Consider the following 23,601-nt stretch of genomic DNA (forward strand, 5'->3'; position numbering starts at 1 on the left):
GACAATGACAGAAAGCCAATGACAAATTAAGGCGGAAAATGGACGAGGTTTCCACAGCATACCCTACTACAGCCTGCCTCGTAGAGTGAGCAGCGCAAGCGTATTGCTGCTAGCCTCGACTTAAAAACAGTGCATGAAAGACCAAAGGTCTCTAAGGTCGCTATATTGAAATACTAGCCAAAACACAGGAACACGGTCAAAGCTGGGTGGTCTTCCCTGTCAAAGAGACCTGCATACAATAATGATGCTACTAAATCCCTTACAACCACCAACATCAATTCACCCAATTTTCCTTTATTTATGTCTTTAAAACTGCAGGTCGGCTACTTTCCAAACAGCTGCATGAAGGCCGCTACCTAAAGAAAGACTTTAACAAAGTAGCAGATATTGAGATTCATTCAAGCCTCAACTTGCCAAATAGGCTCTTGATTGTTTAATACTTCATAAGACACTCCCTAATGGAGAAGTGTGGCTCACTGGTTAGAGCGGCAGACCCTGAAGCAGAGATGTGACCCGGGACCAGGGTTCAATTCCCGTCGCAGCAGGGTCTTGGGCTCAATGTCCGCGGGCTCGATAATTCTCGCCTCGGTGCCTACTCTAATCATGGGTCCCACTCTGCAACTCTGGGTAATAGCTTTACTTAATCTCCACAACAGCGCTGGGATGCCAGGCTTCACCTTGGGGGTGCCCAGGAGTGGGCGCCTCACAGGAACAGGCCAGGATGGGTTCCTCAGCGGTACAGCGTGGGGACACACTGGCTAGTGTAACCAGGCGCTTTATAAGCTCAGTTACTTTACTACTTTACTCTAGCTCATCCCAAAATAGTCTGTAGCATAAACAAACGTCACCTGACCCCATCTGCTGACTTTGAAGGCTCCATCTAACTGCACTGCTTTAGTCATAAGACAGTACACGGATCTTACCAGAAATTCAAGAACCCGCTCAGTATGTAAATAAATGTGCCTCTTTTGATGAAAATGGGGAAGTGGTTATTTCCCTGAGAAGCGGCCACTACTAACTATGGGGAATGCCTTTGTTTACCAGAAATCCAAGCAGCACCGACGAGCGGTTCGTAAGATACTGCAATATCTATACTGACTTAGTCCTTCACAGTATTAAATAAGAATTTTTTTATTTCATGAGGTTTATTTATTTAAGACAGACCTGGCACCAGCAGAGCATATTACCTAGGTCACAGAATGATATGCTGCATTATGTAGGTGAAAGATTACCAGTTCTTGTCTTCCAATCGATAAATTGGATATGCACAAGCACATGAAGCAAGACCCCACAGGGCCAGGACTACTTCAGATTGTTGCTTCTATATACTGCGATAAGCCTAGTCCCACATGATTCTCAACCAAACATCACCATTGGCTGCTAGGAGTGTTTGCTTTCAAGTGTGCTCCTCCAATAGTCATTGTTTGTGTTCAAAGAGGATGCTAGAGATATTGCAGAACAGCATATTGGAGTCTGAGGCTTGTGTAAAGTCTTCAAAAGGTTTCGAATTGCCTTCCGGCCTTTACTGCAATTGTGAAACTTTCTTTTATTTGGGCATTTCCCAACAGATGGAGCATCCGTGTTTTAGAAGCTGGCCCAAAGAGTTTGTCAAGCTTCGCACAGGCATTAGAAAATCCAGTGTGAACTACTTTTATTATTTTACAATTATTTCTGTATTTTTTGTGCAATATTATAAAGGTTTTGAATTTTGACTAACAATAAATGCTTAAAAATAGCTTACCGAGTGGAGCAGAGTATGTGGGCAGGGATGGGGTTTTGATCCCGAGGAGGCAGCGGAGTTGGTACTGAGCAATATAGGACTTTTCTTTACATGCTCTTTGAAAGACAGGCTTGGTGCTAGTGATGAAATTGGTAAAAATCAATAAGGCTGCATGCAGTTGAGCTTCCTTCTACCTCTTGTTGATGTGTGGCCCTATTGATCAAAAAGAACTCGATTCTTGGTAGGATTTGTCTTGACCTGGGCTCAAGTCATCCAAACCTGCATGGCGTCCAAGTAATGCCTCAGGCGCGAAATGCCAGTTACTAACTTCACCTCCATGGACGGCGAATGTTGACATCCTGTAGGTGTTTGGTGACAGATTGTTCAAGCAATGCGATCGCTACAGAATCTAAGTAGGGACTGTATTTCGCTCAGGTAAGAATAGGCCTTTTTAGACTACCAACATGATGCCCAAAGCAAGATATGGACGATTGAAGGTCCACATACGAATTTATTTTGGCTAAAAAGGAAGATTGGTTGAAGACTATTTCAAAGACGCCCATCCACAAAGGTGTCATCTAGGGCTTGGAGACCAACAGTGGCGAAGGCTGGCAGCAGGTCAACAAGGAACAGGAAGCATGAGACACTAGACTATGATTTTGAGTGCTTCGTTGGCGCCTTGCAGTTTTGCGGTTTCTGTGCATCATTATGCACAGACATCTGATTGATGCGTCTAAAAGAGAATGCGATTATTGATGTGATGGCAAAGTCGCACCTTTAGTTTCAGTGCTACCTTGCTGAGAAGGGAGCGGAGGATGATGAAGCAGTCGTTTATGAGGTTTTCTGGGTCCTGTTGAAGTTTCTTGAGTGGGGGGATGGAACGTGCCTATGACAGAGAGAGGTCAATAGCAGTAACAAGGGAAATAGATTAAAAACAGAGATGGGTAGAACGTTTTTATCATGAAATGAAGCTTTGGTGGAGTGGAAATGGTTAATCAGGTCACTGGTAGTGAGGGGATTGAATCAAGGCCAGGTGGGGACGCCACGTGAGAAGTAGGAGACGGCACTACTTTGAGAATCTTTGTGAGGTCTGTATCATGTTAGCGCTTAATTTTAGTTGATTTTTAAATGGAACAGAAGTTGATGGATCCCAAAGTGAATTAACACAGTGTTTGTGTGCCTTGAAAAGAGCTTTGCTCTTGTTGTTTGCTGACAAGAGGATATTGAGTAGAAATCACTTTTAGCCTGGCACATGAAAGGTTTACGTGTAGCTTGATTGTTCACTTTCCTGCGGTCAGATCATATGAATAACAGGGGACATTGGGTTTTGGCTTGAGCATCTTTGTACATCTTAGTGCAAAAGATATGTCAACATAGGTTTGGAGTGTGGATTTAAAAGTGGAAAAGACTATGTCAATACCAGCTCTCGGGCATAGGTGAAAAGCAGAAAGGCCAGCTCAAATGGATACATTTTTGAAGGATCTGTACAAGATAGTCACATTTTTTAACTGGCCTTGTGTGGGGATCATGAAGCTGCAATATACAGAGCAGAATGCAGGGAGGTAGCTGATGGGATGATCCTGAGGCCATTGCTGGGAACGTTTGAAGGTGCAAACATGTGCGAAGAGAAGTTAAGCATCCCGAGGTTCAGAAAGAAGTCTCTTACGGCTTTGTTTTTTTTTTGGAGTGAAGGATTTTGAAGTCACCATGATAGGTGCACTTACTGTTGGATATAGAAGTAGAAGAGGTGAGAATGGAGATGCCCTCCAGAAGGATTTAGTCATAGCCAAGGGAATGATGCTTGCAGAGGACTGTGAGATTCTGGCTCTACTAAGATGGGAAGGTTGTCGAGGATGGTAAGCCACATGGTGGCTTGCCTATGAAGTACAGGAATTCTGGCCCCAAGAAAAGAATTATTGCTTGCTCCTTTGGCCTTTACCTCTGACCCCTAGCTAAATATCTTGAGAGCCTATGCAGAAAACAAATGCCTCTAAGTCACAGGTCAGAATCGTTTGATTCAAACACAACCTCTGGCCATTTGGCAGAGACAGTGGCAGCTGGGATGAGGATGGGGACAGGGAAGGAAGATGGTGGCGAGGCAGCCCAGGGGGTCGTAGAAGACAATCCTCAAGGTCACTGCTCTTTGAAATTGATTTAAAAAAAAAATCAAAAATGATGTGTATTTTCACTTTTACGATCTATTAGTATGGACACCCAACAGCCATTTTGAAGGAAAGCCTTGACATGGAACATGGGTTAAAAGAATACCTCTTTACCAGATATGCAACACATGCCACAAAGTTAAGCAATCTATCACTACGATTAGTGCTCTATGATTTTTTGAAGATAACCTCTTCATATATCTTATAAATCCACAAAGTGCAAGTTTATCTGACTGTGGTTTGCAAGAAAAGAAACAGATAAGACACAAACTCTCCATCTCTTTCCAGATGAGCACAACAACAGTTGCTTATTAATTCAAAATATATTGAAAATGACTAATACCTGCCACCCAAGCCACTGTTATAGCTTTGGGGGACTGGAATAGTCTAACGTGCCACACTTGGGAGTGTGAAGTATTTAAGTGTGTTTGTACAATCACTGGCAGCTCTGGCCGGGGCAAAGGGTGGTGCAAACTGCAGAGGCCACCTGACAACAGCCCGGGCATTTTTAAAATAATTTTTACAAATAAAGCATTCAAGACCCCGGACAATGTAGCACATGTGGCAAGGGTACCATGTTCCAAGCACAACACGGGCGGAGTAGGCAGCGGTGCGCGCGTGGGGGTGGGGGAGGTGGGGGGAGGGGGGTTTGGCAACCTTTGCATTTCTTTGTTTGCTTTAACTTTTTGATTGCCTATGAAAATGCTTGCATGTCGCTGTACTTGATAATATGCTTCTAGTGACTGTCTCTGGCTGTCAGAGCGTTACTTGAAATTTGTCCACCATGCAACCAATAAAATCTGTTAAAAAAAAAAAAAAAGCATTCAAGGCCCGAAATGCATTGGGTATTGTAAAAAGCATTTTTTGCCCGCAAAACGATGAGAAAAAATTTGTCATGAAATGAATCATGAAGCAATGATGAAATCATGAATGGAACGAATTCTATGAAAGTACAACAGTGTGAACAATCTTATTGACTCACGGATAACATTGTGAAGAAGCTATTGAGTTTCAAGAAATTAGTGCGCAAATCTTCGAGACTGATCGTCCCAGTCCCACATAGCACAAAGGAAATAGTACATGCCCCATTTAACAACCAAGTATAGCGGCCAATAGCCACGGGAGGATGCAAATGACGACATGGCTGTACTAAGGAGGGACTAACAAGCCTCATAATGAATCAGAAGCCAGTATTTACAAAGGACAAACACACAAGCAATGAAAAATAAGGGCGGGGGAGTGGGCGAAGCTTCTCTCCGTACTCAACTACCACAACTCTTCGCAGAACAGCGCTTGACCACTGGCTCACGCTCGACCTAAAAAGGGAAATCTGGTTTCACATCATCAGTGGAAAACTGTTGGCTGGAAAGGGCTTGGGTGAAACTGACAGTGGTCACATCTCTGCCACATTAATCTGAAATTTAGGAGTAGGCCATGGTGAACACGTCAGAGGCGTGCATTTTACCTCAAAGGGGGGCGGCCCTGGGACGTCAGAGACCGTGCAAGCTAGTCAAAGACAAATGTGGCTTGGGACAACATGAAGAGGCCTTTCTGTGAAAGTAAACAGTATATTTAAACAGCTCCACAATAGAAAGCCTGCGGGCCTGCAAGCAGCCTGAGCAGGATTTCTCAGCAGCAGATTTCAATATGAATGAGCGTAGAACAGGTTTTTCCAAACTAAATGCAGAGAGCTACTAGGCCACTAGTAAAAGCAGCAGTGAAGAGGAAAAACAAACTCAGTCTGACACTTGCTGGCGAAGATAAGGCAGAAAGCCTACATTACTGTATTATTTGAATCACAATTCGCTTCATATCTCTTCAAAAGGCGACAAGGTACTAATCATGTTAATATTTTACTCTTTGTATTCTGTAGCTTGGTGAATTGTATAGGACACTCCATAGGCCCACAATGCGCACCACACAAATGGTATGGCCTTATTCGTATGCAAATATGTGTTCCGCGGAATCCTTCCTCAAGGATCTCTACACGGAAGCAATTCTCCTTCAGGCCCTAAGGTATTAAGATAACCAACCATGAACTGAGGTTCTTGAACCCGGATGTTACTCAGAGTTTTGCGTATGGTGAGTACAACTTACCTTCGGCTTTACCAACTCAGCCTTTATCTTAGAGGCGTAAATAACACTCAAAGCAAAGACTTTGCACTGAACCAAATGGATGACAAATGAAATGAAAAAACTAAAAAATAAAATGTGATAAAGACACCCTCACATATTAAAAGTATCTAGAACTAAGTATAAAAAAACTGACAAGTTGTCCATCCCATTCTTTCTACAAATGGCAGTCACTGACTCTCTTGAAAAATGGCTAGTAAACACAGACTATTTTCAATAAATAGTAATTAACAAATGCACACTACCCGCTCCTCCTCCTTGAACTGGTCAAAGTAAGTATATACACGAGACATTTGTTTGTGTGCAAGGTCTACGTTACACACCAATCAATCCAATAGCCTCTCATATACAATGTACAGCTGATATATACTGCACTCACTGTGGAAATGGCGTTGCTGCTTTTACAAGAATAAATAAACACATTTATATAATCTGTGAAAATAAGTCCAAAATAGATCGGTCACTTATTATTAGCACTTCCAGTTTTCCATTTTTACTTATTTTTACAGATACATACAGACAGAAAACAATCTAATCCCTGTATGTATTTATTTTTAAAAGGGGGAAAATAAAGAAAATTGACCTTTTTGTGAGTGACTCTACTTATTAAAATCGGGATGAGATTCACTTAAACAGAGGCATATGTTAACATATAGTTGTATATAATGCTAATATTTAACTGTTGGAGTGGTGTTTTGTTATGCTCGCCTACTTAATTTGCTAAAACGCGACGGACATTAAAGTATAAGTGCATGTTTATCAGTTAAATAAACGTTGAAATATACCATTTTATGACTCCCTTTAGTCTCAAAACATAAAATAAATATGGACAAATACCAATAAATTGACAAAAAATACATATGGATAAATTCATGCAGTAAATGTTTTAAAAAAAAGAAATACCTTAAAACCCAGAGCCCTATCTATACTAATATGATAAAGAGAGAGCCCAAACATTTGAGGCGGGTAATCTCAGGAACCACAGCACCAATCACAACACCCAATACAGCGTTGGAAAGGGCAGTTGCAGCAGAAGGACATAGGCTATGCAGACGCCCACCATATACATTTAAAAGGTAAAAGAACCGTGCCAGCAAAGTAGTCCCTTGTGGGCGTGTCCGAGTTGTGCTGTGGGCGTGTGCTGGGGGGCGTGACAAACGCTGGGGGGGTGTGGCACGTTCCGCCCTTCATGCCATGTCTCATATCGCGTGCTGTGGGCGTGTGCTGGGGGAGCGGGAATGTGCGGAGCGCGGGATTACGGAAAAAAAAGCGAGCATTGTGCCCAATATTTCATTGTTTTTTCTTCCCAGGTTCTGTACATTCCAGCTCCGGGGGTCCACCCTGCTCCCTTTAAATACCCCTGCACCCCATAATCATAACCCGCCCTTACTCCTTAAAATACCGCAACACCCTTAAACACTAAACCATCTTAACTCTATAAATATACCCTGTACCCCAAAACCCAAACCTATCCCTAAACCCTAAAAATACCCCTGTACCCCAAAACCCAAACCTAGCCCTGAACCCTATAAATACCACTGTACCTCAAACCCCAAACCTACCCCTGAAGCCTAAAAATACCCCTGTACCCCAAAATCCAAGCCTAGCCCTAAAATACCCCTGTACCCCAAAACCCAAACCTAACCCTAAAATACCCCTGTACCCCAAAACCCATACCTATCCCTAAACCCTAAAACTACTCCTGTACCCCATAACCCAAAAATATATCTGAACCCTTAAAATACTCAAACACCCCAAAACCTATACCTCAGTACCCTAAAACATATACCCCTATACCCATACTTACCTTATCCAAACATTAAAAAAAAAATGCTTTTACCATTCATGCATTTACAACGAATTTCGTTGTAAATGTATGCGTGGTAAAAGCATATAAAATGTAATGCCATGCGTTATAATAACATTGCGGAGTCAAGGTACTTTCGCAATGAAAGTATGCAGATTGATGGTATGTGGAAAGAAAGTTGCCGAATAATGGGCGTTTACCCTCCCCCTGGTAAGTACATTGATGGCACGGCGGCCCACATCTCCAGCAACATACTCATATTTTTTCACCACCGATTTGAAAAATGCACAGGTCTCGCTCATTGATGGCTAGCACCGACATACACTTTTAGACACACCTCCCGCCACAAGTTCTAGAATTGCGAACTTTAGAGCTGGGGAGCTACATTCGAATCTCGGCATCAGCTCAACATCCTGTGATTCCAGGCAAATCGATTTGTTTCCCGTGCCTACCACGAATGAATGTGTTCTTCTGTAATGTAAATTGTGCTCATGCCATGTTGTCGAGTTCGCGCTATATATTATTGTAAGGAAAAATAAAGTAGGGAAACTTGAGTTCACACACTACTGAACGCGCACTCTTAAGTGCATCAGCTGTGCACTGTGAATCGGAGCGTTTCACAGGCCTGTCACTGATAAGAAATGCTATCAAAACGAAATCCTGCAAAACAATATACTACTAGCCGGCAGCAATTCATACCCGGACAACGTCGGGACGGGCTGCTAGTTTATTATACATAGAAAGGGTCCTAGATAAATAACATAAAATAAGCTACCCAGTGGATACTTATAGCATGCGTAAGCTCGGAAAGCCTACATTACATGGGGTTATATTACATTACATCATTTGGAGGGTATTTTTACATTAACTGGCACACCGAATTAAGAATTATTTTTAAAAAAATCACACGGATAGGCTTAAAACTGAAGACGACCATTGCCTAGATCTTTTTTTTAATTTAAGTTTTAAAAAAGTTTAGCATTCCTGCACATTTTGTACAACTTTTTGTTCCAGTTTTTGCAAAAAAATGTGATATTAAATGGTACATCTAATTGATTGTTGGATAATAACTAAAGTGGAACTCGGTGTAAACCAGACCAGATAACCTGCTTGTTGACCCCAAGGACCTTTATCTACCTTCAACGAACCACCACTGTATACTGTTATCTTTATAGTTCTGGTGTCAGGAACAACCTTCAGATTTGTGGGTTTTATGGAACGCGCTGAAGTCACCTCAATGAAGGGCTTCCTAGAAAACTGGATAAAATAGAACAACGTGTAATACCTGATCTTTCTCCTTGCTTCCTCGTGTAGAGCGTACAGAGGGCCCCGGTACCGACTACTCTTTCTTGAGCCCAGGCTCGGGCTATCATTGAAAGATTTTTCAATTACAGAGATAAAAACATAATGTCAACGGATCACAGGCCTACAGTTTGGAAATCGGACTACACTACATGGTCGCGCAAAGCCTTTGTTGAAGTCACACAACAACTTGGGATGATTGGAATACAATGTCAACATGTTTACCACTCAAACCTTAAAATCTTTTTCTGAACCTGGTAGCCCCTGCTCTTGATAGAGTTTGGTAAGGCCTTCGACACGCTGGATTGGTTCTTCTTGAGTATGGTCCTGGAAGGTGTGGGGCTTGTCTCCCATCTCCGCAGGCTTATTAAGTTTTTGTACCCCATGCCATTGGCAAAGGTTTCCATCAATGGGGCGGGTACTTCTCCCTTCCCTGTTGTTCAGGGGTCCTGCCAGGATTGCCCTTTCTCTCCTCTCTGAACTCGCCATTGAGCCTCTGGACCAGCTCCTGTGCTGTGATGCTAGGATGCAGGGCTTGTCGTAGGACAATGGTCCGGAGGAGCATATCACCCTCTACGCGGATGACGTTCTGCTCTTCTAGGCAAACCCGAAGTCCTCAGGCCCCGTCTGTCTGGAGCCTCTGAGTATATGTACGAGGATGCCTGTGGCCTCCGTGTTAACGCAGCAAAATCAGTTAGTCCCAGTACAGGGCGATTCAGGTGTCTGCTCTTGGCAATCTGTGATTCCTGTCCATCCCCTGAACTTCCAATATCTGGGTATCCGTATCTATTTGCTTCCTGAGCTGGCATGGGCCCTTAAACTGGCCCCCTAGTGGCTAGATTGAAGAAAGACTTTTAGCGTTATCGTTGTTTGTCTCTCCACATCCTTGGGCGTGAGGCCCTCTTCAAAATGATGGTTCTGCCTTGTTTCCTTTATATCTTCCAGAATTTCCCCCTCCCTATCCCTGCCCAATGGTTTGTGGTCCTTCACTCCATCACTGTTTTCCTTTAGGTTGGGGGTCGACCTCATATCGACATCAACAGTTGCCGACAGTCGCCTTAGGACGAGGGTGTGGAAATGGCAGACCGCCGCTGTTACTGCATTGCCTCCCAGGAGGTTGTGATGAACTATTGGCTCAATGGGGGTTATAGTGACCCGGCCTATCGGGCTGAGTTGGCCCTGACCAAATTATGGGCATCCTGTACGGTCCCTGGGTTCCCCGGTCCCTCCTGGACGTTACATGTGCAGTATTCTTGAGCTGGAGGGCAGCACTTCGCCTTATGGCTGGGGCCACAGACTGACCTGTGTCATGCAGGTCAGTCTGCTAGGCCACATGGTTACATCACACTGCAGGTCTGGGCGGGTTTGAAAAATGGGGCAGGATAGGGATTTCCCTGCTTGGGGTTGTCTGGTCTGGGAGGGCCACATACTGACGTTCCATGCTCTACAGGAGCAATATCAACTTCTGAATACACCATTTCACGAAAACCTACAATTACAACACACCCTCCCCTTAGACATTGCAGTCCCAGACGTTAGTCTTCCACAGGCTAAAACTGTTGACTAGCAGGCTTACGCAGGGTGCAGTAAGGCAGGTTTACCATTCCCTGGTCATTTACTCCCCTGACCGGTTTGCAAGGCTGAGACAGAAGTGGGAGGCATGGGTTGGGGAACGGGTCGACACTGACTGGAGTGCCACCAAGATGGTCCCACGGGGACTGGCCATCTCCACATGTCTCAGGTTGGTCCAATTCCATTATCTCTATCTACCCTATATGACTCCCCAGGGCTCCAACGGGCGGGTAGGATCTCGCAGGATGAATTCCTTTGTTGCTTGGCAGAGGACGCAGGCTTCTTTTACTTGGTTTGTCTCACAGCATTGGCCCCATATTGACGGGGAATAGAGTGAGAACTCTCATCAGTACTTGACAGGCCTTTGGATTTCTCCCTGAGAATTCCCCTTCAGGGACTGCTCGGGGATCGAATCAGAAACATGACTAAGTGGGAGTGGCCATACTGATTGCTAAGGGGGATATTGCCCAGGATGGAATTCCAAGACCCCGCCTTCATTGGCTTCCTGGTGCCTGGGAGTCGACTGGTGCGACCAGCAGGAGAGGCCCATTTACTTGCCCCGGTGATCTCCACAGAAGCATGGGACGATTTGGGGCAAATGCTGGGACTTTCATGGTTTGGGGTTATATGACTGATGATACTATGTCTGTGCTTTGGGGAGGGAGGTATGTGCCAGGGTATGTTTGACTCTATTGTCATTTGTGTTATGAACAAAACTCAATACAAATTGGTAAACCCAACAAAGAAAAACAAAAAAAGCTTTTAGTGTATGTATGTATGTATGTGTGTTCTTATATAGCGCTCGACTTACCCTTGGGCATCTCGGCGCTTGCATTGGGAACCCGTCCTGGCTTTTTCCCTGTGAGATAACCTGTACTGGGTATCCCCAAGGTGAAAGCCAGGCATCCCGCCGCGGGGTGGCCGTTGTGGAGATTAAGCAAGCTTGTTGCCCAGAGCTGCATAGTGTGAACTCGTGCTTAGAGTGGGCACCGAAGCGAGAATTATCGAGTCCGTGGACAATTGGGCTCCAGACCCTGCCGCGTTGGGAATTGAACCCTGGTCTCGGGTCTGACCTCTGCTTCAGGGTATGCCTCATCTAACCAGTGAGCAACACTTCTCCACTGGATCCTATTAATGTAGGAACCACTTCTTCACCCAGGCCGATGTTTGGGAATGGCTTGAAAGATGATAAAACTGCAAAGAACCTGGCACGGTCATGAAGAGCATGAACTAGGAACTACAGAAAGAACCCAACACCATGCTTGTAGTGCTTACTACAGATAATTTGAGGCACAGAGAGGACATTGCGTGTACTAGCGCTGGAGATAGCTCTCCGGTGCAGGAAAGGACTTAAACGGTGGATGGAACCAACAGTGATCAGGATACACAACTCTGAGACATCAATATACTAGAAGGACATGATATGATCACTTGAACTCTTGAGCTGCTTCTCACCTAAAGAACCGGTACAAGGAAAGGAGCCATAATGGTCACCACACTGTTTATTCAATTTTATTATTTTAAATTTCAGGCACCTGATTTAAAACTTAACATAGTTAAGAGGTTTTAATGAGAGATGGGTGGGATGCTTGTTTTTTGTTGATTGGAAACGAGTGCTCGTGTTTACTGCTTCCCTCTCCCCAAAAGCAGAGGAAGTAGTCCAGAGAGCCATGTTTGAACCCAGCTGTTTAAGAAGAGGCTGATGGAGCACTGCAGTCAATTATCCAAGTGAGAGACCGCTATTAGTTCCGCAGCACTCCATATTTAGGCCAGCAGATTACCACAGCGCACTGGAGGGGGGTGAACTTTATAATCAGGAAGCGGAACAAGGATGCACAACCAATAAAGTGGACCCTTGTTTAGGAATAGTGGGGCTAGCTCCCCAGTAGCAAAGCTCTTTTTGCAGAGACACTCTTTGTCACCTATTTAACTGAGCAGTAGATAATACATGACATTTGAAAAGCCTTCAAACAACTGCTTTCAGGAGGATGACGTTTTATAAACGATGAGTCACCACAAAAGTTAGAGTCCTGGGTTAGTTAAGGGACTTTTGCCAATCCAATCGCCATTTTGCCCTATGTGATGGCTACAACTCTAGAAGGCGAAGAGCAGCACCCTCTTAACCAGAACTATTTCTGACCACAAATTGTGAGTCACACGTCCTCAGGGCCCTGGTGGTAATCTGCTATTGACTGAAGATCTGAAGCCAGTCTTGCTTTTATATGGTAAGTGCAAGGCAGCCAGAAACAGAGCAACCATTTTCAGCATTCTAGACAAAATACCATTTTGCCTCCTGAAACTTTCTCCATGCAATGCTAAAATGCCTTTTCATCCTTTTTTTTGTCATTTGGTGCCACCCCTACGTGAAGAGGTAAGGCTTCTGCGTTTGCCCAATTTGTGGAAGTAATGGCCCTTATGTAATTTCTGGAAGAGAGCTTAGAAGCTATTTTTGCACCTCTCAGATAGGGGTAAGAACAGGACCAAACCTTTTGACCCAATGAAGAGCTTTTTATGTCTCGGCCCTGACCCAATTGGGCCCTTGAGACTACATTACCGACATTGCAGGGAGGGCCTAATTAGTCAACAAATCACATAGCCCCCTTACTGGGGTAACCTAGTCCTAGCTAATTTGTATATTAAAAATTAGACAAACTTTTAGCACAACAATATAGCCTTAGAGCCCGCCATAGTGGGTAATACCAGCCATTAAAGGCATGCTTCAGCGTTCGGCTTGGACCTTTAACAAGGGAGCAGGACGTTAATGCTGGTATAGCCCAGCTACGGAGGGCTATAAGACTATTAGAACATTACGCCACTAGAGGGTAGAGTGTTCTAACAAACAAAAAAAGGCCTTGCTGAGCCCGAGGGGATCGAAATCCCTTTGCTCACAGCACCAACTGTGATCGACAACACTGGAATGTTGGAGCTCCGAGCTTCTACTGGCCATTAGAAGCCCAGAGCACTCCATTGTTTTCAATAGAGCTCCCAACATTTGAATGTTCTAATAATGCAGATATCATTCTTGATGCATTTTCAAAACAGCCTGTATCACACACAAATCCCTTCATACAAAAAACCCTGAATACCTAGAAACCAAACTTCCTAGAGCAGGTTGAAGACAGGCTCTCTCCTCTTCATATACCTCCAAAGCTGAGAAAGAAATCCTCTCAGACGCGCTCTTTCAGGTAATGCCCAGAGGATTTGGATCTCTCTCCCTAAACATCTCCGCTGCAACCCCACCTCCCCCCTTGTTTCAAGTGGGACCTCAAATCTCTACTGCTTAACACATACACAAACTAATTGGTGATCTTTAAATAACCACTGCTTCAAATAGATACTTCAAGATGGCTATCCGACCCATCTAATGATTCTTTTGCTCTCACCTTTGTGGACTGCTCCCTGACTGAAACGCCAAGCGCAGCTCTGCCATTCTGCATTCAGCGCCTTTGCCCGCCCGCCTCCCGCTCCTCGGCAGCTCCAGGAAACATCGAGCGGAGCGCGGTGCTGGGCTGAGGAGACTCCAACTCCCAGCAGCCCTAGCGGCACCGGCCGCGTCAGTTTCGCGCCAGGAGGCGCTGATAAGCTGAGTCACCCCCGTCTCGCGGGACGCCCGGGGCGAAGCCCGGGCAAAGGGCGGGCCCTCTACGGCCCTCATCGGCCAGAAGAGGCTGGGCTGGGCCAGAGGTCCTGGAACGAGGACTACGTAAGTCACTGTCACTGTTTTGTATCTACTTTGCCATTGCCCTTTATCACTGAATGGCTACCGCAGCTACAAGCCCTGCTCATGTGGGGTTGGACAAAAGCATTACCAATCGAACACTGGACGACTACTTTTTCAAATCGGCTGTAGAAGGTAACAAGGAGCTTACATTAGCTGAAAGGAGGGCAGACCGCCGTCGCTCTATCGAGCGCATTAAAAACAGAACATTCTCAGAACCTATAATGTCTGTATCTTTGGGTGACGATCCGATTAGTACCCCAGCAGACAACACCTCACTGACTCCCAGTGTACCTATGCTTCTCCAAGAATGTTTAGCTCCGGCAGCGTCACCCACCCAAACCCAACAAACCACTCCAACTGTGACTAATGTCCTTAACAATACCCCTAAGATCCTGATTTCTCCTACAATATGGCCCGGTAAAGTTGTAAGAGGCAAAAACTCGAGGCCAGTGACACAAAAAACGCATGGGCCCCCTCCATCTAAAAGAAAAAGGAAAACAACAACTGTGAATAAGCCCAAAATAAGTCACACGGAGTTTGGCAAAAAGACGCACACTGTCACTATAACACCAACGGGAGTTCCTGATATCAATCAAATCTTAACAGTTAGTCCTATTCCTCCGACATCTTTAGCCCAAGCAACTACAGAATCAGACACTACTCACATTCAGATGGAGGAGGACCCGCAACCCGACACCCCTAAGTCACTTCTGGACAATATTGAACTGATCATACGCAGCTACATGCTTGCATTGGCAGAAAGATTTAAGGGGATGGAGTTAAGACTGGGTAAAATCGAGGGGGACTTATCTGCATTAGGGAACTTTGTACGCTCACAAGGGCAATCTAAAGTACAACACCAACAAGTCATCACAACAACCCAATCCCTCCTAAAAAATACTGTGGGTCTCACACCATCTAAACCCAGCAAAAGCAACAGCCGGGCAGCTGTAGCAACCCCAGCTGCCCCTAACCCCTTAAACGCGGCCCCGAAAGCACATGGTGGCAATACCTGTAACAATCTTTTATTAACAGCCCCAACTGCTGTTCAGGGCAGACCTATTACTTCAATACCACCCAGTAGCACAACCACTTCCGCCAATATTCCATCTAGGGAACCTAGCACTCTCCCGGATAGACCCCCTAGATCGATAGGGAAGGAGAAAAACTGGGGTGGAGGGGGCCAGTCTAGGATACCACCAACAGAACTCCCCCCAGAAGCATTACCGTACGTGGTTATACTTACTGGGGTCCCGGAACTGCCTAATGGCAAAAGAGAGGGATACTCACAATTAAAAAACAAAATAACGCATTGGCTCTCTCTTTATAGACCTAAACCCATTGCGATAAATGGAGAGATAGTCCATGTCCGGCGCCTGTCCTGGTTGGGGGGCAGAGCGAAGGACATTGGCGGCGATGTCGTGGTTATAAACTTTAGAGACAGAAAAGCTGCACATCATATCTTGAATTGGCCATACGGCAATGAAAAGAACTGCATAGTACCACGCCCCCTGACGTACTTTTACCCTAGATCCACTGTTTTCCCCCCACATCACCATAACAATAACATCCTTACCACTTCGCAATTCTTCAATATTGAGTCTGCTTTGAACCCTGTATACATGCACCAACTGGCTCCACCACCAGTTATACATGGGTGGAACACCATACCTTTTAACCATAAAACAGGACTTAATGGGAATATGTCTAACCTCTTACCATTCACGCCTTTAGAGCTTTCTAATAGGTTTGAGGCCTTTAGCGGACTGGAGGATTGCGATTGATGCCTAAGGAGTGCAGAAGCTATGGGGGGTGGGGCAAGTACATCATGTACTATAAGGTCACCTGAGAAGCTGGGGTGTCGCCGCAGTGAAAAAGATACACATACAGTTCCAATAACTGCTGCTAAAAACAGTACTTCCCCTAAAGCATCACTTACAGTTTTTTCTGGGGAAATTGAGGCGCCTTCAACATTCCTACCAGACACAAGGCCAGTAAATGGTGACATCGCAAGCGGCGCCGACAAGACAGAAAGCACCCATGAAAACCATCCTAGTATACTCTTGTCAAATATGGACTCTCCATCTAAAACTGAGAACTCTCACAGCCAGCACGGGGCATTTGTCCCTATATCCGAGCATCGGGAGCTAGTTGTAACGAGTACAGCGGGCTTGGCGGTAGCAGGCGCAATGTTGCCTACTCCAACATCTACCCCATTTACCAGAGAGCCTGTCATTTGCCCTGCACCCGAAGACTGTGTAAATTTAATCTCTTGGAATATTGCAGGCTTGGCAAACAAGTTACGGGACCCAGTATGGCTAACATTCATTAGAAAATTTAGCATTGTGTGCCTCCAAGAAACCTGGATAGAGGATGAAAATGTTCACATCGAGGGTTTCCTAAGCTTTACTATCCCAGCGATTGCCTCGACTAGGGGCCGAGCCAAGGGTGGCCTGGCCATTTTCATTAATTTAGGCCTGCGCTGCAATATAAGTAACTGCCACAATGTTAGTTTGAATATACAGAAGATTGACATAAAAAATGTCAAGAATGTGCTGACACTGGTTAACTTTTATAATGCTAACAGTAGTAACGAAACTTGTAATATTGCCTCCTTAAGTGACATATTGAGCAAAAATGTCCACACTGTATCACGGTATTTTATGATAGCAGGTGATTTCAATGTCCAACCATGTGGTAATCCAGCTAGTATGCCAATGGGGTCCTTAGGGTGTAATATTGAGGACGGTTTTCACTTCTCCCATAGTAGGGGCGGTAAGATCTTAAACGACTTAGCGAATGAATACAACTTGACCGTAGCTATGTCGCTGGTCCCCGATACAAAAATTTTTGACACCCCAACTTTTAAAGGACACGGGCAGGGATCCTTCATTGATCACATATTATTGTCTCCAGATGTTGTTCAATGGGTCTCGCATTTTACTATCCTCACCAGTGTATACAGCGATCACAATCCCCTTGTCATAAACTTGTGCGGACCATTATTAGTAAAACGACAGTCACGCACTGATCATGGCACGCTAAGGTGCGTAAATGGCAGGCGTCGCATCAGATGGTCAATGATAAATCAAGACACCCTGTATACTAAAATAACCAGCGCATGTGAAGAGGAGCTGTCTGTTTGCCTATCGTCTGATTCAACCCCCTCGAATATTTTGTCCAGGTTTGAGGGGTTGGTCACTAAAATTGGCTCCATGCTCACAGCGCCAACAAAGGCACATAGCGAGAACAACTCCAAATGGTTTGACCATAACTGCTCAAAGGCAAGTAGGGATCTGAAATATGCATTAAAAACTAAACCCAGAGATTGTGACCTGATAAAAAATCTCCGCTTGGCCTATAGGAAAGCGATAGCTATTAGAAAAAAGGAAATTAAGGCCAACGTTATTGAATCCCTTCTAGACCCATCAGTGTTGGGGAACAGCAGCAAGTTTTGGCAAATAATTAACAAACCATTGTTTGATAATCCGAACGACACAGCCCTTGGAACAAACATCCCAGAGGGGGAGTGGGTGTCCCATTTCAGTACAATTTTTAAGAGCAATGAGCTTCGGGAAGACTATGATTTTTTAACTTCAACTGCGACTTTATTATGCTTTACGGTACAAGAGACTGTTAGGGGAATACAGGGTCTAACCATCAACAAGGCCCCAGGTCCGGATGGATTGCCGCCGGACCTGTTCAAGTCCAGCATCCCTTTCTGGGCTCCGGTTCTCACGGCTGTAATAAATGCAGCGGTGACAACTGGATGCCCAAGAATTTGGGGTCTTTCGACTATAGTCCCCATTTTTAAGAAGGGCGATCGCAGTAGCCCGCTATGTTACAGGCCAATTTCTTTATTAAATTCAGTAGTTAAAGTGGTGGGGGGAGTAATTCTCAACAGGTTATCTACCTGGGCTAAAGATAACAACATCCTTTCACCCATACAATACGGGTTTAGACCAGGTCACTCGACCATTACGCAGTGCCTGAACCTATACCTTATCCTAAGCAAGTACACACTGGCGAGACAAGGCACTGTCTACATGGCATTTATGGACTTGTCGTCCGCTTTTGACTGTGTAGACAGAAGCCTATTATGGGCTACTTTGCTGAGAATGGGTATAGAGAGGAACCTTGTCAATTTTCTCGCTGATCTGCATACAGATACAAGAGCGAACGTCCGTTACTCCCAAGATCTTAATGTAACGGACGAATTTAAAATAAACCGGGGTGTCCGACAAGGCTGCATCTTGGCCCCATTTTTATTTAACCTGTACATTAACGAACTGGAGGAATTCCTTCTAAACGTAGAAGCAGATTACCCCTTAGTTGAGCGCAAAGGGGTACCTGTATTACTCTACGCCGACGACGCTGTTCTTATTTCTAGAACAGCAATCGGCCTCCAGAAACTATTAAACTCCTTCCACAAATTCATGGAGTCATGTGGCTTAAACATAAATAACTCCAAGTCCTACGTTATGAAAGCAGGGAAGGGTGTCCCAAAAACAGTCTATTTTAGTATAAACGGGGAGAAAATTCCATCAACCAACTCCTTCTCTTACCTCGGGGTCCTGCTAGATCACAAGTTATCATGGGGCCCAGCAATCTCTAAGAAGAAGGGAGAAACATCAAGGGTCAATGCGGCCATCCTTGGCTTTGCAAAAAAAATTGGCAATTGCCCGACGGCCGCACTGCTTAAACTATACCAGGCAAAAAGCGTTGCTGTTGCCTGCTATGGAAGTGAGCTCTGGGGCTACCGTAAGACTAAAGACCTAGAGGTCACTGAAAATAACTTCCTAAAAAAGATTCTGAGACTGCCCAGGGGCATTGGGAACTACTCGGTGCACGAGGAGCTGGGGATCCCCTTTTTAGGCGACAGAATAGCAGCAAGCCCTGTCATATGCTGGCTGAACTGTTGGCTGAACAACGACATCCCATTAACACATGCCCTATTGAAAGAAGCCTTACAGCTAGATGGGAGGTTTAAAGTACCGTGGCTGAAGTACATAAAGGACAGCCTAACGGCAATTGATCGACAGGATCTGTTCCATGCCCCAAACACAATCACAAAATCTGACGTGAGCCTGGTTAAGAATGCTATATCATTGTTAAAATGTACTGACAGAGAAGAGGTTGAGATACAGAAGGTCAGTGTTAGGAAATACCTATTATTAAAAACATGCTTGCAAATAGAACCTTACCTGACTTGGCCTATGTCCAGCTATGACCGGTTTCTGCTTACAAGGTTCCGCTTTGACCTCTATCACCTTCTACTGGCAGTCCCAAGTGGGGCTCAACGGGGCGAAGTGTTGCCAGCTTGTGGCTGCGACGGAAAGTCTCCTCAAGACCTGGCACACTTCCTTTTTATCTGCCCCTATTACTCTACCCCACGGAAATTATACCTTAAACCATGCCTTAAAAGATTGAGTTTCACACAAATTAAACCTGCACTTTATTACTTACAACTACTGAATAGCGACTGCACTTCATTTGTCTGTAACTTTTTTTAAAAAGCCATTTGCTTTAGGAAAAGCATGGATGGCTAACCACGATGCTAAAAATTTTAGGTGCTTTTTAAGATTACAGTTATTTATATTTTTAACCATGTACTGCCCACGCTCATTCTGTTTGTTATATTGTACTGTATACTGTGTCATTATTTTTCATCTGAAATGAATTGTCTGTAATGTTTTTTTTTAAATATGTGCTTTTAAATTGTACTTTTATGATTGTAAAATCTACAATCGAATAAAGATTTTGAATGAATGAATGAATGATTCATCTATTCTCATCGCCATTACCTTATTGCTGGATTGTTATCGACATTTGGTGTTTTATGTTTTAATACTTCAATAAGATGTTTTCTACACTCCCACATGTAATCAATGTTAAACCTACTCTCGTAACATGTATAGTGCCCCGCTACCTTCAGGTCTAGCTAGTGCTATATAAAACTCAAATAATAAATAAATAAAATAAATACTGTTCAGGTAACGGAGCTTCTTATTGGCGGCTAAATTTGATTGAAGAGACTACGGTAACATTGGCAATGTACACCCGTACGAAATAGAGACCGAAATTATACAGGGAGGGAGTTGAAGCTGGGCATTTGCCATCATGGCTACTTAAGAGGGAACAGCCCCATATACATATATTAGCAAACCAAACACTTGAAGGCTCATTGATGCATACACAAGAAGGGATTAATGCTGCGTTTAAAATGTGGATATAAAGGTTTCTAGGAAAACACAAAGGCTTGATCTGCAGGTAATCTCAGGTAATTGTGTCTACCTAAAATAACTCCTAAACAGAAAACAGCCTTAAATACACCTATTGTCAGACAAGAATTGAAGAATGTGTTCTCAGACATGGTAGAGTGCCTTCATCAGATGCTGCTGTTCCATTATGTATCTTCCACTCACGGTTCTTTTTAAGCTCCTCCTCCCAGTGGCTCGGAGCTTCACCTGCATCGGATTTCCTTGCCTGCGCTAATGAAAGGAACTACCAGTCCCAGGATGCTGCACGCTGGTAATCCAATGCAATGGGGAAACGTAATTTTGTTTTTAACTTTCGCAACCTCTTGCTGCCTTCTTTCAGCCATCCACCCCTCAAGGACAAGATTCGGAGACACAAAGTCCATCAAAACGTCTCTCCAACTAGTGCTGGTCCGCTGTACAACAGCAGCTTCTTGCCTCTTGCTGGGTACTGGTGGCGGGTCACGGAAAAGCCCGATACCTAGGGATAACTTCAGAACAAAGTCCTGTGTTACCGTGTCCACTTAGACGAAAGGGTCCTCTGGGCGCACCACAGGCTGTGCGTTGTATATCAAATCAACTTCTCCTTCCCTCGCGGTTTGAAGAAAACAAAGGACACAACTTAGCTCTATGCGTGCTTGTGAGTATTCAAAATGTGTTTTTTTGTGTATATATATATATATATATATATATATATATATATATATATATATATATTTATACACAGCACGTGACTCCTCTGGATCTCTCGGTGTTTCAGCAACCACGCAGCACACCAGCAAACAGGAAGGAGACGGACCACAGCACATCAGCAGAGTTGTTTTTATTGAACAACAGAAAGCAGCTACGCGTTTCTGGCAAGATGTGCCCTTGTTCACGCTGCAACTAGTACATCGAACTCAATGCTTTTTTATATGCTAATTACACATAGTGACCAACCCCTCACAGTGACATAGTGAGTCATGTGACTTCATAGAAATAAACAACATACTTCCACAGTAAAGTGACAGTGTATCCAATGGAACATTACCAAAAAGGACGGAAAAACATCACTGGTTAAATCCAGATATTGATATACATGAATCATAAATTCTCACCGGTTAAATCCACCTATGACACTCATGTATCTCATAAAGCCTATGTATAATAGAAATAAAATCCCTTACTTAAAGAGCAGATAAACATCTACTTCACAATAAACAATAACAGGGAAATTCTAATATCTACGATTCATGCTTATGGGTATATCCGTCTATGTACCAGCGGTCGTATGATAAAAGTGCTAAGTGAGTAAAGTGCAACATTTGTAAAAAGTGCATGAGAAAAGAAAGCTAAACCAGCTAAAGTGCAATACCAGTCATTATATCTAGTACGATAAGCAAATATATATTCACAGATGGATAGATGGTGGGTTATTGATTACCCTATCATTTCATGTGTATATTTCACGTACTTTAATAATAATAAATAGTATAAATAGTTAAAAAGGAAGGAACCTAGAACAATCAACTAAACCTGGGTTTATGATAATCACAAGTCGATGTATAATAACCTTTCAATTTCATAGGCCTATATATACACAATTCTAAATCTCATATTTACAACCCACATTAATTTACATATGCTTATTTACAAAGTTCACCTCCATTGTCCCATTAACTAATCATATATGTACAAGAGTAGAAAAATAGGAAAATAGAAAAATAGAAAAACAGTAGCAAAACAGTATCAAAACCGTATTAACGTTTCTGAAAAAGGGAAAAGTAGAAAATTACAAAAGTACAAAAGTACAAAGCTCTTCATATATATACATATGTATAAATGTATACACAATGGATCAATATATACACATAAATACATACAAAAATTTAAACAATTCATCAAGGATTCTAATCATTCCAAATTTACAGACCAGTAGAAAAGGTTATACAGCCATATATACACAATTTAGGTGACCAAAATGAGCAGACCCAAACTCAACCTCAAAATAGGGAACCTAACTAAGAGGGAGAAAGATCGTGGGGATGGGTCTGTGTCTATCAACAGAAAATGTACAGCGACAGGAAATTGATATGGTTATAAGAAGTCGTGTAACTCATCTATATTATTCAAACCATTGGGCCAGCGTGTGTCAAGCTCCAATATCATCCTAGTTTCTAGCTGTCTTAACCGTGACTCCCTGTCACCTCCTAATATATATATATATATATATATATATTTTTCAGCAAAACTGTCTCCATAAAGAAACACGCCGCACACTGCTCCGTTTATCAAGTATTCTGGTTTATTTTCTGTGGGTTTCCCACCACCTACGCGTTTCGGACATAAATCTGTCCCTGGTCACGGTACCGTGACCAGGGACAGATTTATGTCCGAAACGCGTAGGTGGTGGGAAACCCACAGAAAATAAACCAGAATACTTGATAAACGGAGCAGTGTGCGGCGTGTTTCTTTATGGAGACAGTTTTGCTGAAAAGTACCTTGCAAGGGTGTCCCGAACCTTGCCGCCGGCACCAGCTTTGAAGTGCTCCTCTCATCTTGGGACATTTGCTTTTGAATATATATATATATATATATATATATATATATATATATATATATATATATATATATATATACACACACATATATATATATATATATATATATATATATATATATATATATATATATATATATATATATATATATATAAAATTGACTTGCTTATAAAACTTTAGTGCCATCTTACGGATCATCACAAAAGTTTCCAAAACAAGTGCCCCACTTTGACTACTTTTGCATGGAAAGTTTCAGGATGATCCATCAAGCAGGCACCGAGAAAAAGGAGGGGGGTATAAAAAAGTTTTTTTCATGTTAATTCCCATAGATACTTTAGACATGACTACAGCCCAAACGGCTGAACGGAATTACACCAAATTTGTCAG

The 23,601-nt window shown here is 43.5% G+C and overlaps 2 protein-coding genes across 3 annotated transcripts in view; both read right to left on the reverse strand.

Moving 5' to 3' along the window:
* LOC147706908 (mechanosensitive cation channel TMEM63A-like) overlaps window positions 1-23,601 on the reverse strand; it is a 926,114-nt gene that overhangs the window by 822,636 nt on the left and 79,877 nt on the right. The gene's annotated exons all lie outside the window — the stretch shown is intronic.
* LOC147706910 (mechanosensitive cation channel TMEM63A-like) overlaps window positions 1-23,601 on the reverse strand; it is a 403,911-nt gene that overhangs the window by 300,480 nt on the left and 79,830 nt on the right. The window lies entirely within an intron of this gene.

The sequence above is a fragment of the Lissotriton vulgaris genome, chromosome 6 (assembly GCF_964263255.1).
Source record: "Lissotriton vulgaris chromosome 6, aLisVul1.2, whole genome shotgun sequence".
Lineage (NCBI taxonomy): Eukaryota > Metazoa > Chordata > Amphibia > Caudata > Salamandridae > Lissotriton > Lissotriton vulgaris.